Source organism: Mustela nivalis, assembly GCF_964662115.1.
Source record: "Mustela nivalis genome assembly, chromosome: 10".
NCBI lineage: Eukaryota > Metazoa > Chordata > Mammalia > Carnivora > Mustelidae > Mustela > Mustela nivalis.
This window is the reverse complement of record NC_139029.1, coordinates 36,769,165-36,786,642: the sequence shown is the minus strand read 5'-3', so window position 1 is coordinate 36,786,642 and position 17,478 is coordinate 36,769,165. Positions and strand designations below refer to the sequence as shown.

Below are 17,478 nucleotides of genomic sequence, written 5' to 3'. Positions count from 1 at the left end.
TCACCAAAGTAAAAGCCATGGCATTATTGGCACCTAAGTAATAATATTAATAAAAACAATAAAATGAACAATGACAAATACAGTGAAAAAATACTTAAGTACTATTTGTGCATCAAACACTGAACTGAGTATTAACATATATTAATTTAATTTACAAAATACTCACGAGATGGTTACTACTATTCTATTATTCAGAGTAAACCATGTTTGGGAGGAAGGAAAGGGGGAGAAGCCAGGGAGCTTCGGTTAGATTAAGGAGGTGGGAATGGAAAGGAGTGGTCAGGTGAGAACAGATGACAGAAAAGGTCTGGACTTATAGTAGTGACTTGTAGCAGTGAGATTATTTCTGATAGCCTTTCAGTTGAGGTGGGCAGTGGTCTGTAGTGCCAGATTCATCAAGTAGATAATGGCTTCAAGGGCATCTGATTCCTCCAAGAACAGGAGAGGCATAGCCAAAATGACTGGGGCCTCTCCTCCTCCATCAAGAAAAACAAAAGGTGATTTTGCTAAGGGGAAAAGAGAAGGTGAACTCTTAACCTGCCCCCCATCTCCTATTACCCTTAAAGCAGTTCTGCTTTTAATTGCTTAAGATTACAGAGCTTTATATAAGGATTTTGGAAACATGGGCTTTGTTTAAAAATTGTAATGGTGTTTTTGAAAAGCCTTGGTGTTGAGGATTATTTAACCTTAAGAATACTCAGTCCAATTCCTTCATTTCTCAGAGAGGCAATTAAGAGCCCTTAGAGGAGATGGGAATTACTCGAGGTCACACCGTCAGTTCATAGTAAAATCAGGCTATGTCTTCTGACTCCCAGTCTATTGTTCTTTTCCACACCCATCTGATTCAGGTTTAAAGTCCTAACAAATTCTCCAGGATAAAGAGTGCAGCAAGCTTCTGATGGACTCTCACTCCTACTCTGTGTCTGACCTATCTCCTGCTGGCAGCCCACATCTAAGATTTTTAAAAATTCATGTTATGTTAATTACACCATAATCCCTGTCTCTGCTGACTCTATTCTATTAAGAAATAATGATTTATCAATAACCCTGAGTGTTCTCTCCTGACAGTGTGGAGAGGTGAAGACTTCAGCAAGCTTTGCTCATCCTGACAGCAGTACTAGGCTCCATTCTTATAGAACTACTAGCAGAAAGTAGTTTCCCTGGTGGTTAGGAGACTCTAGATGGGGCTCTTTGTTATTTGCAATCAGCAGGAAAGCCATTGTGCTGTCATTAAACAGAGTTCTCTCACCTTTACCCATCTCCTTACCTGCTTTTCTATTTTCTACTTTCATTCTTGTTTAAACTATACAGAAATTTCCTGTTATTAAAAATCCTAAAATAAAATTGTATCTATATTTTTGTTCACTGATAAATTCCAGACATCTACAATAGTGGCCAACACATAATAGATGGTCAATAAATTGTTGTTGAATGAGTGGGTGCATGAACAAATAATTAAATGTATAAGATCTGGATAAACCGATACTAAAACTCAGAAATCAGAGAAGTACCTGTGAAAGACCATCTGCTCCAACTTTCTCACTGTACACAGGGCTGAGAGTCAAGACCACTGGGTACCAGTCTTGGAGTCAAGAGATGTAGCAGAGAGAGAAAAAACTGGCCAAGGTCACTTGTCCAAATAGGCTGTATAAATTAGATGTCAATAGTGTTGTTGAGATTCAAATGAAATTAGTTCAGAACTCTCACCTCATGTACAGTGGAAGCTCTCCACCCCTCTTAGCCTCTCTCAGAATTTTGTGTGGATTGGGGTGAATTTTAGTATCATGATTTGTTGCTGGCTCAAAGCTCTCTGAATTAGTTCAGTTTATGGTTCATTTTGCTATCATGTGTACAATGTCTTTATTGATCCAGACAAGGAACTCATTTCCTCTCTTGGATATACCTAAATTCTCTCTCGCGTGCGCACGCACACATACAAACACACACACACACACACACACACTTTTATGTATATCCACAGGCACACACAAAGACATGCAAAAAAAAACTAATATATAAAGTTTTTGTATGTGGATCAGATTTTCCTGAAGATTTAGGTAGATGAAATAAATTTATGTTATATCAATGTAAAAGAAAAAACCTTAATATTAGTCATGGCTGTTCTTAAAACACGGACATTTCTGTTAATTTGGGCTTCATCTTCCCCATGTCTTAATCCTTATATATCTACATATATCTTTTTTCTTTTATTTTTTTCTTTTTTTTATTATCATATATTGCATTATTAGCCCCAGAGGTACAGGTCTTTGAATCACCAGGTTTACACACTTCACAGCACTCACCACAGCACATACCTTCCCCAGTGTCCATAACCCCACCACCCTCTCCCTAACCCCCCTATCCCTGGCAACCCTCAATTTGTTTTGTGAGATTAAGAGTCATATGGGTTGTCTCACTCCCAATTATATCTATGTATATCTTAATCCATTCCTCCAACTTTCCTTTCCTTCTCTTTTTACCCCATCTTTAGATTTCTGTTCTTTAGATTTCTGTTTACCACTTATAAATTACAAGAATTCCATCTTTTGTTTTCTTGTCACCAGTTGAACCTCATGACCTGTGATTTTATTTTCTATCCCCAAGTAGTATATCATAGATATTTTCTAAAATAAGGCAGTTCCCTTCTCAAGATGTTCCTTTCAATGATGTTATTGGAAGATACTGAGGTATTTCATAGCATATATAGAAAAGTTGAAGAACAATTCCTTGGAAGAATTCCCAGGCATCACTTGGGGGAATCTCAGCAGTAAAATTCATGCCATGACTACTTAGATATAAACATGAATATGATTCAATATCAACAAAACCAATCTTGCTTCTATATTTTCAGTTTCAAATTTCTCAGAAAGTGGCTGTTATTGTCCTGACCTATCATAGTTCAGTGAATTACGCTCACGGGTAGGATCATCTTGAATAGACAAGGCCATGTGCCCACCACTGGATATTGGAGCTATTTCCAGGGCATACAAAATCACTGGAGATTCAGTAGTCGCCCCAAGCAGTAGCTTCCACACTGCTTCTCTTAGGACTAAACTTTATGCTCATGTTTCTCATTCATTCAAAAGTGTCCACTAGAAATGTGCTCAAAAGTGGGTCTTGGGGGGGATGCCTGGGTGGCTCAGTTGGTTAAGCAGCTGCCTTCGGCTCAGGTCATGATCCCAGCGTCCTTGGATCGAGTCCCACATCGGGCTCTTTGCTCCGCAGGGAGCCTGCTTCTCCCTCTGACTCTGCCTTCCACTCTGTCTGCTTGTGCTCGCTCTCGCTCGCTCTCTCTCTGACAAATAAATAAATAAAATCTTAAAAAAAAAAAAAAGTGGGTCTTGGGTGCCAAAATATAAAGAAAGTAAATAAAAATATGTGGGGAAGATGAACCATGAAAGACTGTGGACTCTGAGAATCTAACTGAGGGTTTTTGAGGGGATGGGGATGGGAGGTTGGGTGAGCCTGGTTTTGGGTATTATGGAGGGTATGTATTGCATAGAACACTTGGTGTGGTGCATAAACAATAAATTCTGGAACACTGAAAGGAAATTTAAAAAATAAAAATTTAAAAAATGTGTTCTATGGCGTGCCTGCGTGGCTTAGTGGGTTAAGCTGCTGCCTTGGACTCAGGTCATGATCTCAGGGTCCTGGGACCAAGTCCCGCATCGGGCTCTCTGCTCAACAGGGAGCCTGCTTCCCTCTCTCTCTCTCTGTCTGCCTCTCTGCCTACATGTGATCTCTGTCTGTCAAATAAATAAATAAAATCTTTTAAAAAAATAAAATAAAAATAAAAAATGTGTTCTAGGAATCACTGACTGCTTTTGGTGATTGGACTGAGAAAGATTTGTGAGGTTGTGTATGTGATTTGAGCAGGAAGGCAAAACCTTTTTATTTATTTTTTTTAAAGATTTTATTTATTTATTTGTAAGAGAGAGAGAGTGAGAGCGAACACAGGCAGACAGAGTGGAAGGCAGAGTCAGAGGGAGAAGCAGGCTCCCTGCGGAGCAAGGAGCCCGATGTGGGACTCGATCCCAGGATGCTGGGATCATGACCTGAGCCGAAGGCAGCTGCTTAACCAACTGAGCCACCCAGGCGTCCCAGCAAAACCTTTTTAGTAAAGACTAGAGCATCCAAGAAAAAGCTAACTTAGGAATACCCATTAACCATTGTGGACATCTCAAGTATGTTGTATAGTTCTCTAGTCTTCCAGAACTGCTTTGAAAGCAATAAGCAAGTATTGAGGGTCCTCAGCAAAGAAAGAGACATTGATAATTGAACAACTCAATTTTGAACTGTACAATTCCACTTATATCCAGATTTGTGGATTTTTTTAATAAATACAATATAGTACTATAAATGTGTTTTCTCTTCTGATTTTCTTAACATTTCTTTTCTCTAGCTTACTTTATTGTAAGACTGCAGAATATAACATTGCAGTATAAAATATGTGTTAGTTGGCTCTTTAAGTTATGGTAATGTAGTATAAAAATATGTGTTAATTGACTCTTTAAGTTGTGGTAAGTCTGCTAATCAACAGTAAGTTATTAATAGTTAAGCTTTTGGGGGGCCATAACTTATATGTGAACCAAAGTGATCCTGAAAAAGAAAAACAAAACTGGAGGTATCACAATTCCAGACTTCAAGTTGTATTACAAAGCTGTAATAATCAAAACAGTATGGTATTGGCATAAAGATAGACACATAGATCAATAGAACAAAATAGAAAACCCGGAAGTAAACCTACAAGTTTATGGTCAATTAATCTTTACAAAGTGGGAAAGAATACACAATGGGAAAAAAGACAGTATTTTCCACAAATGGTGGGGAAAACTGGACAGTGACATGCAAAACAATGAAAGTGGATCACTTTATTGCACCATACACAAATAAACTCAAAATGGATTAAAGACCTAAATGTGAGACCTGAAACCATAAAAAATGCTAGAAGAGAGCACAGGCAGTAATTTCTCTGTCACTGGCCATCGCAATGTTTTTCTAGGTATGTCTCCAAAGGCAAGGGAAATAAAAGCAAAAATAAACTACCAAGACTACATCAAAATAAAAAGCTTCTGCAGAGCAAAGGAAACAATCAACAAAACTGAAAGCCATCATACTGAATGGGAGAAGATACTTGCAAATAACAGCCAATAAAGGTTGTATCCAAAATATATAAAGAACTTATACAATTCAACATCCAAAAAATAAATAATTTAAAAATGGGCAGAAGAAAAGAACAGACAGTTCTCCAAAGAAAACATGCACATGGCTAATAGGCATGAAAAGATGCTCAACATAACTCATCATCAGGGAAATCCAAATTAAAGCTACAATAAAATATCATCTCATGCCAGTCAGAATGACTGAAATTAAAAAACACCAGAAACAAGTACTGACAGAGATGTAGAGATAAAGGAACCACTGTATGCTGTTGGTGGGAATGCAAACTGGTACAGCCACCATGGAAAACAGTATGGAAATTCTTCAAAATATGAAGAATAGAACTACCCTATGATCCAGTAATTGAACTACTAGGTATTTACCCAAAAATACAGAAACACTATTTCAAAGGCATGCATGCACCCCTATTTTTATTGCAGCATTATTTATAATAGCTAAACTATGAAATCAGTCCAAGTGTCCATCAATAGATGAATAGATAAATAAGATGTGGTATATATACAAAGAGTGGACTATTATTCACCTATTAAAAGAATAAAATTTTGTCATTTGCCACAATGTGGATGGATCTAGAGAATGTAATGTGAAGTGAAATAAGCCAGTCAGAGAAAGACAAATACTGTGTGATTTCGCTCATATGTGGAACTTAAGAAACAAACAAACAAACACAGGAGAAAAAAGAGAGAGAGAAAACATAAACCAAGAAACAGAATCTTAAATATAGAGAACAAATTGATGGTTATCAGAGGGGAGGAAGTTGGGAGAATGGGTGAAATAGGTGAAGGGGATTAAGAGTCCACTTGTCTTGATAAGCACTGAATAATGTATAGAATTGTTGAATTACTATATTGTACACCTGGAAGTAATATAACTCTCTGTTAACTAAACAGAAATTAAATAAAAAACAATTTTAAAAAGTTACATGTGGATTTTTGATGGCCCAAGTGGCTGGTGCCCCAAAACCCACGTTGTTCAATGGTCAACTGTATTTTGAATCCATTGTTGCTAGGCAAACTAAACCCCTAGATGAGGGATATGTTTTCAAATTATATTCACCTCTTCTTACATAAAGGGTGATATTAGGCTCTCCCTACATTTTAAAGAGGTTTTTGTACTCACTTGTCCTTTCCACAAAATGAAGAGATAGTACATCTAATTTTGCTCTAAGAGTTATTAAAGAGGCGTGCCTGGGTGGCTAGTCAATTAAGCATCTGCATTTGGCTTAGGTCATAATCCAAAGTCCTGGGATTGAGGCCTCATCCGACTCCCTCCTAAGTGAGAAGGTTGCTTACCCTTTTCCGTCTGCCTGCCACTCCCCTTGTTTGTGCTCTCTCTCTCTCTCTCTCTCTCTCTGTCAAATAAACAAATAAAATCTTTTTAAAAAGTTATTGAAGACTTTCATCCATTATGAGTTTATATTTCTGTATGGTAAAAGAGAATGGTCAAGTTTCATTCTTCTATACATAGCTGTCCTTTTGCCAACACCATTTATTGAAGAGACTGTCTCTTTTTCCACTGTATATTTTTTCCTGCTTTGTCAAAATTTATTTGACCATAGAGTCAAGTGTCCATATCTGGGTACTCTATTATGTTCTATTGGTCTATGTGTCTGCTTTTGTGCTAGTACTAGGCTGTTTTGGTGATCATAGCTTTGTAGTAAAGCTTGAAATCAGGCAATGCGATGCCCCCAGTTTTGTTTTTCTTTTTCAACATTTCCTTAGCAATTTGGGGTCTCTTCTGGATCCATGCAAATTTTAGGATAGTTTGTTCCAGCACTTTGAAAAATGCCAGTGGAATTTTGGTTGGGGTGGCATGGAAAGTATAGCTCAAGACAGAATAGATATTTTATTTATTTCTTTGTTGTTGTTGTTGTTTAGCTTCTTTTTTTTTTTTTAAAGATTTTATTTATTTATTTGACAGAGAGAAATCACAAGTAGATGGAGAGGCAGGCAGAGAGAGAGAGGGAAGCAGGCTCCCTGCTGAGCAGAGAGCCCGATGCGGGACTCGATCCCAGGACCCTGAGATCATGACCTGAGCCGAAGGCAGTGGCTTAACCCACTGAGCCACCCAGGCACCCCTTAGCTTCTTTTTTAAATTTATTTTTTATTTATTTTCAGCATAACATATTCATTATTTTTTCACCACACCCAGTGCTCCATGCAATCCATGCCCTCTATAATACCCACCACCTGGTACTTCAACCTCCCACCCCCAACGCCACTTCCAACCCCTAAGATTGATTTTCAGAGTCCATAGTCTCTCATGATTCACCTCCCCTTCCAATTTCCCCCAATTCCCTCTCCTCTCTAACTCCCCATGTCCTCCATGCTATTTGTTATGCTCCACAAATAACCATATGATAATTGACTCTCTCTGCTTGACTTATTTCACTCAGCATAATCTCTTCCAGTCCTGTCCATGTTGCTACAAAAGTTGGGTATTCATCCTTTCTGATGGAGGCACAATACTCCATAGTGAATATGGACCAAATCTTCCTTATCCATTCGTCTATTGAAGGGCATCTTGGTTCTTTCCACAGTTTGGCGACCATGGCCATTGCTGCTATAAACATTGGGGTACAGATGGCCCTTCTTTTCACTACATCTGTATCTTTGGGGTAAATACCCCAGAGTGCAATGGCAGGGTCATAGGGAAGCTCTATTATTAATTTCTTGAGGAATCTCCACACTGTTCTCCAAAGAGGCTGCACCAACTTGCATTCCCACCAACAGTGAAAGAGGGTTCCCCTTTCTCCACATCCCCTCCAACACATGTTGTTTCCTGTCTTGTTAATTTTGGCCATTCTAACTGATGTAAGATGATATCTCAATGTGGTTTTAATTTGAATCTCCCTGAGGGCTAGTGGTGATGAACATTTTTTCATGTGTCTGATAGCCATTTGTATATCTTGATTGGAGAAGTTGTCTGTCCATATCATCTGCCCATTTTTTGATATGTTTGCCTGTTTCATGTGTGTTGAGTTTGAGGAGTTCATTATAGATCCTGGATATCAACCTTTTGTCTGTAATGTCATTTGCAAATATCTTCTCTGATTCCGTGGGTTGCCTCTTTGTTTTTTTGACTGTTTCCTTTGCTGTGCAGAAGCTTTTGATTTTGATGAAGTCCCAAAAGTTCATTTTCGCTTTTGTTTCCTTTGCCTTTGGAAACATATCTTGAAAGAAGTTGCTGTGGCTGATATCGAAGAGATTATTGCCTATGTTCTCCTCTAGGATTCTGATGGATTCCTGTCTTACATTGAGATCTTTTATCTATTTTGAGCTTATCTTTGTGTACGGTGTAAGGAAATGGTCGAGTTTCATTCCTCTACATATAGCTGTCCAGTTTTCCCAGCACCATTTATTGAAGAGACTGTATTTTTTCCACTGTATATTTTTTCCTATTTCGTCAAAGATTGTTTGACCATAGAGTTGAGTGTCCATATCTGGGCTCTCTACTCTGTTCCACTTGTCTGTGTGTCTGATTTTATGCCAGTACCATGCTGTCTTGGTGATCACAGCTTTGTAATAAAGCATGAAATCAGATAACGTGATGCCCCCAGTTTTATTTTTGTTTTTCAACATTTCCTTAGCGATTCGGGGTCTCTTCTGATTCCATACAAATTTTTGGATTATTTCCTCCAGCTCCTTGAAGAATACTGGTGGAATTTTGATTGGAATGGCATTAAAAGTATAGATTTCTCTAGGCAGTATAGACATTTTAACAATGTTTATTCTTCTGATCCAAGAGCATGGAATGGTCTTCCATCTTTTTGTGTCTTCTTCAATTTCTTTAATGAGTGTTCTGTAGTTCCTCGAGTACAGATCCTTTATTTCTTTGGTTAGGTTTATTCCCAGGTATCTTATGGTTCTTGGTGCTATAGTAAATGGAATCGATTCTCTAATTTCCATTTCTGTATTTTCATTGTAAGTGTATAAGAAAGCCTCTGATTTCTGTACATTGATTTTGTATCCTGCCACGTTGCTGAATTGTTGTATGAGTTATAGTAGTTTGGTGGTGGAGTCTTTTGGGTTTTCCATATAAAGAATCATGTCATCTGCGAAGAGAGAGAGTTTGACTTCTTCATTGCCAATTTGGATACCTTTTATTTCTCTTTGCTGTCTGATTTCTGTTGCTAGGACTTCTAATACTATGTTGAACAAGAGTGGTGAGACTGGGCATCCTTGTCGTGTTCCTGATCTCAATGGGAAGGCTGCAAGCTTTTTCCCATTGAGAATGGTATTTGCTGTGGGTCTTTCATAGATAGATTTTTTGAAGTTCAGGAATTTTCCCTCTATCCCTATACTTTGAAGCATTTAATCAGGAATAGATACTGGATTTTGTCAAATGCTTTTTCTGCATCAATTGAGAGGACCATGTGGTTCTTCTCTCTTCTCATATTCATCTGTTGTATCACATTGATTGATTTGCCAGTGTTGAACCATCCATGTAGCACATGGATGAATCCCACCTGATCATGGTGGATAATCTTTTTAATGTGCTGTTGGATCCTGTTGGCTAGGATCTTGTTAAGAATCTTAGCATCCATATTCATCAGTGATATTGGTCTCAAATTATTTTTTTTTTTTGGTGTGGTCTTTGCCTGGTTTGGGGATCAGGATAATGCTGGCTTCATAGAAAGAGTCTGGAAGTTTTCCTTCTGCTTCAATTTTTGAAACAGGAGAATAGGGGTTATTTCTTCTTTGAAAGTTTGGTAGAATTCCCCAGGGAATCTGTCAGGTCCTGGGCTCTTTTTTGGGGGGAGGTTTTTGATCACTGCCTCAATTTCGTTACTAGATATCGTCTCAGATTGTCGATTTCTTCCTGATTCAATTTTGGGAGTTTATAGTTTTCCAGGAATGCATCCATTTCATCTAGGTTTCTTAGCTTATTGACATATAACTATTGATAATAACTTCTGATGGTTGTTTCTTCTTCCTTGGTGTTAGTTGTGATCTTTCCCTTTTTATTCATAATTTTATGAATTTGGGCTTTCTCTCTTTTCCTTTGGATTAGTGTAGCTAGTGGTTTATCAATCTTATTGATTTTTTCAAAAAACCAGCTTCTAGTTTCATTGATACGTTCTACTGTATCTCTGGTTTTTACTCCATTGATCTCAGCTCTAATCTTGATTATTTCCCTTCTTATGTGTGGAGTTGGTTTGATTTTTTGTTGATTCTCCAGTTCTTTAAGGTGTAGAGACAGCTGGTGTATTCTGGATTTTTCCATTTTTTTGAGGGAGGCTTGGATAGCTATGTATTTCCTCCTTAGGACCGCCTTTGCTGTATCCCATAGGTTTTGGGCTGAAGTGTCCTCATTCTCATTGGTTTCCATGAATTGTTTCAGTTCTTTGCTCTCCTGGTTGATCCAAGCATCCTTAAGCAAGGTGGTCTTTAGCTTCCAGATGTTTGAGTTCCTTTGGAACTTTTCCTTGTGACTGAGCTCCAGGTTCAAAGCATTGTGTGATCTGAGAATATGCTGGCATATTCTTTTGGTCTCGGTTGAGTTCTGATTTGTGACCCAATATGTGGTCTATTCTTGAGAAGGTTCTGTGTGCACTTGAGAAGAATGGGTATTCTGTTGTTTTAGGGTGGAATGTTCTGTATATATCTATGAGGTCCATCTGGTCCAATGTATCATTCAATGCTCTTGTTTCTTTATTGATTTTATGTGTTGATGATCTGCCTGTTTCGGAGAGAGGCGTGTTAAGATCTCCTACTATTAGTGTATTCATATCACTATGGGTCTTTATCTTGATTAAAAGTTTTCTTATGTAATTGGCTGCTCCCATATTGGGGGCATTGATATTTACAATTGTTAGATCATCTTGGTGGATAGTTCCTTTAAGGATTATGTAGTGTCCTTCTGTATCTCTGACTACAGTCTTTAGTTTAAAATCTATTTATCTGATATGAGAATCACTACCCCAGCCTTCTTTTGAGGCCTATTGGCATGAAAAATGCTTGTCCATCCCTTCACTTTCAGTCTGGGTGTATCTTTAGGTTCAAAATGGGTCTCTTGTAGACAACATATGGATGGGTCCTGTTGTTTTATCCAATCTGCAACCCTGTGCCATTTTATGGGTGCATTTAGGCCATTCACATTGAGAGTGATTATTGATAGATACGTTTTCAATGACATCATGTTACCTTTGAAATATTTCTTTCTGTAGATTGTCTCTATATTTCTCTTCAATGCTATTCTTTGGATTTTTCCTCTTTTATAGAACCCCCTTTAATATTTCCTGCAGTGTCAGCTTGGTGGTTGCATAGTCTTTTAAGCCTTGCCTGTCTTGGAAACTCTATCTCTCCATCCATTTTGAATGTCAGTCTTGCTGGATAAAGTATTCTTGGCTGCATGTTCTTCTCATTTTGCCCTGAATATATCTTGCCAGCCTTTTCTGGCTTGCCAGGTCTCTGTGGACAGGTCTGATGTTATTCTGATTGGCTTTCCTCTTTGTCTTAGTGGCTTTCAAGAGATTATACCTACAATTATGATTCCTGAATTTGACAATCAGGTGTCGTGATGTTTTTTTTGGAATGTATAATTTTTGGTGGAGACTGTTCAGCCTCTAGTACATGAATGTTGGTTCCATTGGCGAGATTGGGAAAATTTTCCTAAAGGACTTGTTCCACTATATCTTCTAGACTTCTTTCTTTCTCTTCCCCTTCAGGGATTCCAATAATTCTGACGTCGGAATGTTTCATGGCATCATTTATTTCCCTGATTCTGTTTTTGTGGTTTCTAAGCTGTTTGTTCCAGGCTTCCTTCTGATCCTTTCTCTCTATCTGTTTGTCCTCCAGATCACTAATTCTACCTTCTGTCTCAGTTACCCTAGCTTTGAGAGAATGTAGATTAGATTGGAACTCACTGAGAGCATTGTGAACCTCAGCCCTGGTAGCTTTAAGCTCCGCCCTAACATTGTGAACATCATCTCTCATTGATTTCAGCTTGGCCCTAATCAATTCCATTTGGTCATCCATGGCTTTCTCCAGCCTAGCTATTGCCTGGATAATTGTTAGCCTGAATTCTCTTTCTGACATATTGTCTATGTTGATAGTTGTTAGCTCTGTTGCAGAAGGTCCATCCTCTGTATTATTCTTCTGTTGGGCATTCCTCCTCCTAGTCATTTTGGTGAGAGATGACTGAACAGATTTAGCTGGATGTATTGACCGTGGTGCAGTCAAGGTGCACCTGGAATGCTTCTGTGCAATCAGGATTCCCCACCCAAATGAGAGACAAAAGGAAAGAAAAAGGGAAAAAAAGAGAGAGTCAGGAAAGAAAGGGAAGATGAAAGAGAAGGTTCAGCCCAAATGGGCCCCAAGGTAAGATTTATAAAGTAGACAAATAAAAACAGACAAACAAAAAGACTGATACAAGTATATGACAAGAGAAAAAAATATATATATGCAAATAAAGGAAGAACCTTATCAAAAAGAACCCCAAGTGTAAGATTTATATACTATCAGGACAAACACCAAAACACAGTAACACTGGTGGAAGGAAAAGATGGGAGAAAAGATGGTTGTAAATTCTCAGCATGGGTAAGGAAGTTTGTTTTGATTATTCCTGGATATATCTTGATATCTTTGTTAAATGACTCAACTTTCCTAAGTTAAAGAGTAATTAAAAATTGGTTTTTCTATAGGGGTAGCATTGTTTGGGGAAAGGGGATTACCTTGAAGTTGTACTCTATATGAATATTAGAAAATAAAAATAAACTAGCTAAGCTAAACTAAAATTTAAAAAAAAGGAAATTCAAAAAATAGAAATGCAAAAGAAAAACATAGGTGTATGTATCAAAAAATTCAGGTTAGAAGGTTATTATGGAATTTGATGTACTAGACAGCTCACTGTGATGGTAAATAGGTTAAAAAAATTATCAATATATATAAAAAAAAAAGAACCAGAATAGTGGGAACGAGTAAAAAATAAAAATTTTCCTATGAAGTAGTGGTTGTTCTCTTGTAGTCCTTTTTTTTTCTTGGTTTGTTTTCTGGGGGAGGAGCCTGCCACGTGGGTTTTCAGTCAATGATGTTCCATGAGTTAAGTCCTCCTACCCCCCTCAAGGGGGTGGGCTCTGAGGAAACTGGTATTTTTCAGGCTTTTGTTCTCTGGCGGTTTTTATGTTTGTTCACTGCCCCCCCCCCCGACAGCTTTTGATGGTTTTTGTAGTTTTAGAGGAAAACAAACTGCACCCTGACCTCCCTCTCAGAGAGAAGCCTCAGTCTGGCTACAGAGTTCAAATAAGTTCCCCCTTGGCCGCTGGCAGAGCAGGTTCCAAGTCGTGGTCCCTGGGGATGCAGGATCTTTTGCTTGTACCCAAATCCATGGCAGTGGCGGCTGTCTGGGCAGCTCCAGACCGCCAGAGAGGTTCCAAGCAACAATCGCACACTGAGATTTTCTCAATTGCCCAGGCTGGGAGTGCCTGGTCATTCTGGGTCTAAGAGCGCCCGGCTTGCACACACCAATTTCAGGGGAGGCTGTGGGTCACATGAGGTCTTGGGCTCTGAGAGTGGGGCACAGGTCCGAAAGCACCAGGCTGGGCCTTCGCGCAACTCTCTGGGGGCAGAGTTTGGTGCACGCGTGTTAGGCTCTGAAACAATGGCGTGTATCAAAGGGCGCCGGCTGGGCCTTTGTACTTCTCTCAGGGGAGGATGTGGAGCACGCACATCTCAGGCTCAAAAGCAGGGCTCGTGCATTCTGCCATCTTGCGTGGCTCCCATCCCCTCACAGGAGCCAGATCCCGCGCGTTCTCAGGCATGCTGGCGGCTTAGGGACCAAGACCTGGTTTCTCCCCTGCACTCTCTCTGGCTCAGCACCAGGGGAGGCTGTCCTGGGACCAGGGACTTAAGCCCCTGTCCCTAGCTGCCCCAATTCCCACAATTTCACCCCCGCAATCCTTTGCTCTTTTGGAGTGCTTTCAACCAGTCTCCAAGTTAATGCTGGTCCCCAGATGCAGGGCACTCGGATTGGGGTATTACTTTCCAACCGGTCGCCTCTGGTGGCCCCCTCCCCCTTTTGTTTTTCTTCTGATGTCAGTCCATTTCCACTCCATTTTACCTGCCCACTGGCGTCTTCTGCCCCTGTAGAGATCCAGACGTGTATAATTCTGATCTCAGGCTGATTTCATGGGTGATCCGTGTTCTTTGGTAAGTGATCAGCTCACTTTGGGGTACAGGTTGAAAAAGTGCCTCCTCCTTCTTCCCCGCCATCTTGTCCCTCCCCAGTATAGACATTTTAACAATGTTTATTCTTCCAATCCATACACAAAGATAAACTCAAAATGGATTAAATACCTCAACATGAGAAATTAAGCTATCAAAATCCTAGAGGAGAACATAGGCAGTAACCTCTTCAACATCGGCCACAACAACTTCTTTCAAGACATGTCTCCAAAGGCAAAGGAAACAAAAGTGAAAATGAACTTTTGGGATTTCATCAAGATCAAAAGCCTCTGCACAGCAAAGGAAACAGTCAACAAAACAAACAGGCAACCCATAGAATGGGAGAAAATATTCGCAACTGACACTACAGACAAAGGGGTGAGACCCAAGATTTATAAAGAACTCCTCAAACTCAACACTCAAAAAACAAGTCACATCAAAAAATGGGTGGAAGACATGAACAGACACTTCTCCAAAGAAGACATACAATTGGCTAAAAGACACATGAAAAAAATGTTCATCATCATTAGCAATCAGAGAGATTCAAATGAAAATCACATTGAGATACCAACTTACACCAGTTAGAATGGCCAAAATTAAAAGGACAGGAAACAGCAAGTGCTGGACAGGATCTGGAGAAAGGGGAATCCTCTTACACTGTTGGTGGGAATGCAAATTGATACAGTCACATTGGAAATTCCAAAAGATTGGGGATTCCTCCACACTCCAAAAGTGTGGAGATTCCTTAAGAAATTAAAAATAGAGTACCCTGCAATTGCACTACTGGGTATTTACCCCCAAAGATACAGATGTAGTAAAAAGAAGGGCCGTTTTTACCCCATTGTTCATAGCAGCAATGGCCACAGTCACCAAACTGTAGAAGGAGCCAAGAAGCCCTTCAACAGATGAATGGATAAAGAAAATGCAGTCCATATATACAAATGAAGTATTATCCCATCAGAAGAGATGAATACACAACTTTTGTATCAACATGGATGGGACTGGAGGAGATTATGCTGTATGTAATAAGTCAAGCAGAGAGAGTGAGTTATCATATGGTATCACTTACTTGTGGAGCTTAAGGAATAACATGGAGGACATTGGGAGAAGGAGAGGAGAAGTGAGTTGGGGGAAATCAGAGGGGGACACAAAGCATGAGAGATTGTGGACTCTGAGAAACAAACTGAGGATTTTGGAGGGGAAGTAGGTAGGGGATTGGGTGAGCCTGGTGGTAGGTGTTAAGGAGGGCACATATTGCCTGGAGTACTGGCTGTGGTGCATAAACAGCGGATCTTGGAACACTGAAAAAAATAAAATTTAAATTTAAAATTAAAAATAAATTAGTGAAGAGATGAAAAGAAAAAGAATGTAGTAGCAACAGAATTTTTAATCCAAATATGACCATTTATTGAGAATTTATTGTGTCAGGTATTGGGATGAGCATTTTTCATACATTTACATTTTTTATCATTTCTGTAATTCTGTGGATTAGGTACTCTTATAAAGCAAGTATCCTCATTACTTCATTTTATAGATGAGAAAACTAGCACTCAGACAGACTCTAGAACTTTCAAAGATACATAGCTGCTGGTGGGCAGAGCCAGCATGCAGACATTAATCCACTGACTACAGCACTAACAGTCATTACCATTATGCTAGGATGCATAAGAGCAACATGGTCCTTTAAGCAACTAATTGCCAACATGTTCCTCTAACTCTGAGAGGGATTATTTTATGGAGTGAGTGGGGAAGAATTGGGAAACAGAAAAGTCTGTGGTCCCTTTTATTATGTAGTCAATAGGAAAAATAATCTTAGCCATATTTAGAGGTGAATATTCAGTTATTTCAAAACAACAAAAACTGTACTTATTCCTGTAGGGAGTTCTGGAGTCCACTGAGGACCAGAGTGACCTACCATAGGAGAGGAGATTTCGAGTTCCCTGGGCTTACTTTCTATAGTTTTGGGGGTTTGGGGTGAGTGCATGCAAAGCAATAGAAGTGCAACAAAAAGCTTTGGGACACAGACTAAGAAGACCTTGGTAGAATCCCAGGTCTGCCACTTGTGCACTTGTAAGCTCTATAATCTTGGTCAAGTTACTTAATTTTATGATCCACTACTCTTTTTCAACTCTAAAGTGGAGACAAAGATCCAAAGAGTAAGAATCTATGAAATTAAGGAGCAAAGAGAACAGATATTTTAGTAGGTATCTTCTACACTATTGTGCTTCTTTCCACCTTCCTGATCTATGAAATAAAATATAATTATTTTAATATAATAAAATATAATATAAAATATATATTATAACATAAAATATAATATATGATATAAAATTTAATATAATTATATTAATCATTATGTAATTTACAATTATATAATAACATTATATAATATTATATAATATATAATAACATAATATTATATAATGTTATTATATAACTATACCTACTTCTCCATTTCATGTATGATGATGTTCATTTCTTGTAAATGTGAGTCATACCCTGCCCTCAGGGTGATCCAGGCTAATGTGGGATACAAAGGGATTACTAAATAATTTAAATGTGACTTAAAATGTCATAATTCAGATACGGGAGACAGGGAGACACAAAGTAATAAACTTGGAACTGTATTATTAGGACTTAGAAAATGGCTTCTAGAGCAGGAAGAATTAGAGCTTAGCCTTGAAGGATGGGAAATATTTAGCAGATGAAAAAGAGGGAGAAGGTGCTTAACACAGAGTGTAGAAGGGATCAGGATGGCTAATTCCCTGAAGATGTTCCATTGCATGGCATGTTCATGGCACAGTGAGGAATCCTCAGTTGGTAAAGCATGCATCAGTGGAACAGTGAGGGCCTAGATTAGCCTGAGATCAGATTATTGAAGTATTGGAAAACCAAATTCAGACTTTATCTTTTAAATAATAGAGCGTCAACATAGTTTTGTTTTCAGTGTAAGGGAGTGTATAATTTGTATCATACATAGAGGAATGGTAGAGATTTGTGGCCTGAAGGTTAGAAGTCAGAAAAATATGGATTAAAAATAACATGTTTTACTGGGTAACCATTAGCAAATGGCTTAAGCTCTACCTAAATTTCTGAAGGCTTTGAAATGAAGTGTAGAATCTTATTCATAAAA

At 38.7% G+C, this 17,478-nt stretch overlaps 1 protein-coding gene and 1 long non-coding RNA gene across 4 annotated transcripts in view; one reads left to right on the top strand and one right to left on the bottom strand.

Annotated features, from left to right (window-relative positions):
- Window positions 1–17,478, bottom strand: part of LOC309843112 — a 1,054,942-nt gene that overhangs the window by 132,289 nt on the left and 905,175 nt on the right. The window lies entirely within an intron of this gene.
- AGBL4 (AGBL carboxypeptidase 4) overlaps window positions 1–17,478 on the top strand; it is a 1,624,959-nt gene that overhangs the window by 1,050,421 nt on the left and 557,060 nt on the right. The gene's annotated exons all lie outside the window — the stretch shown is intronic.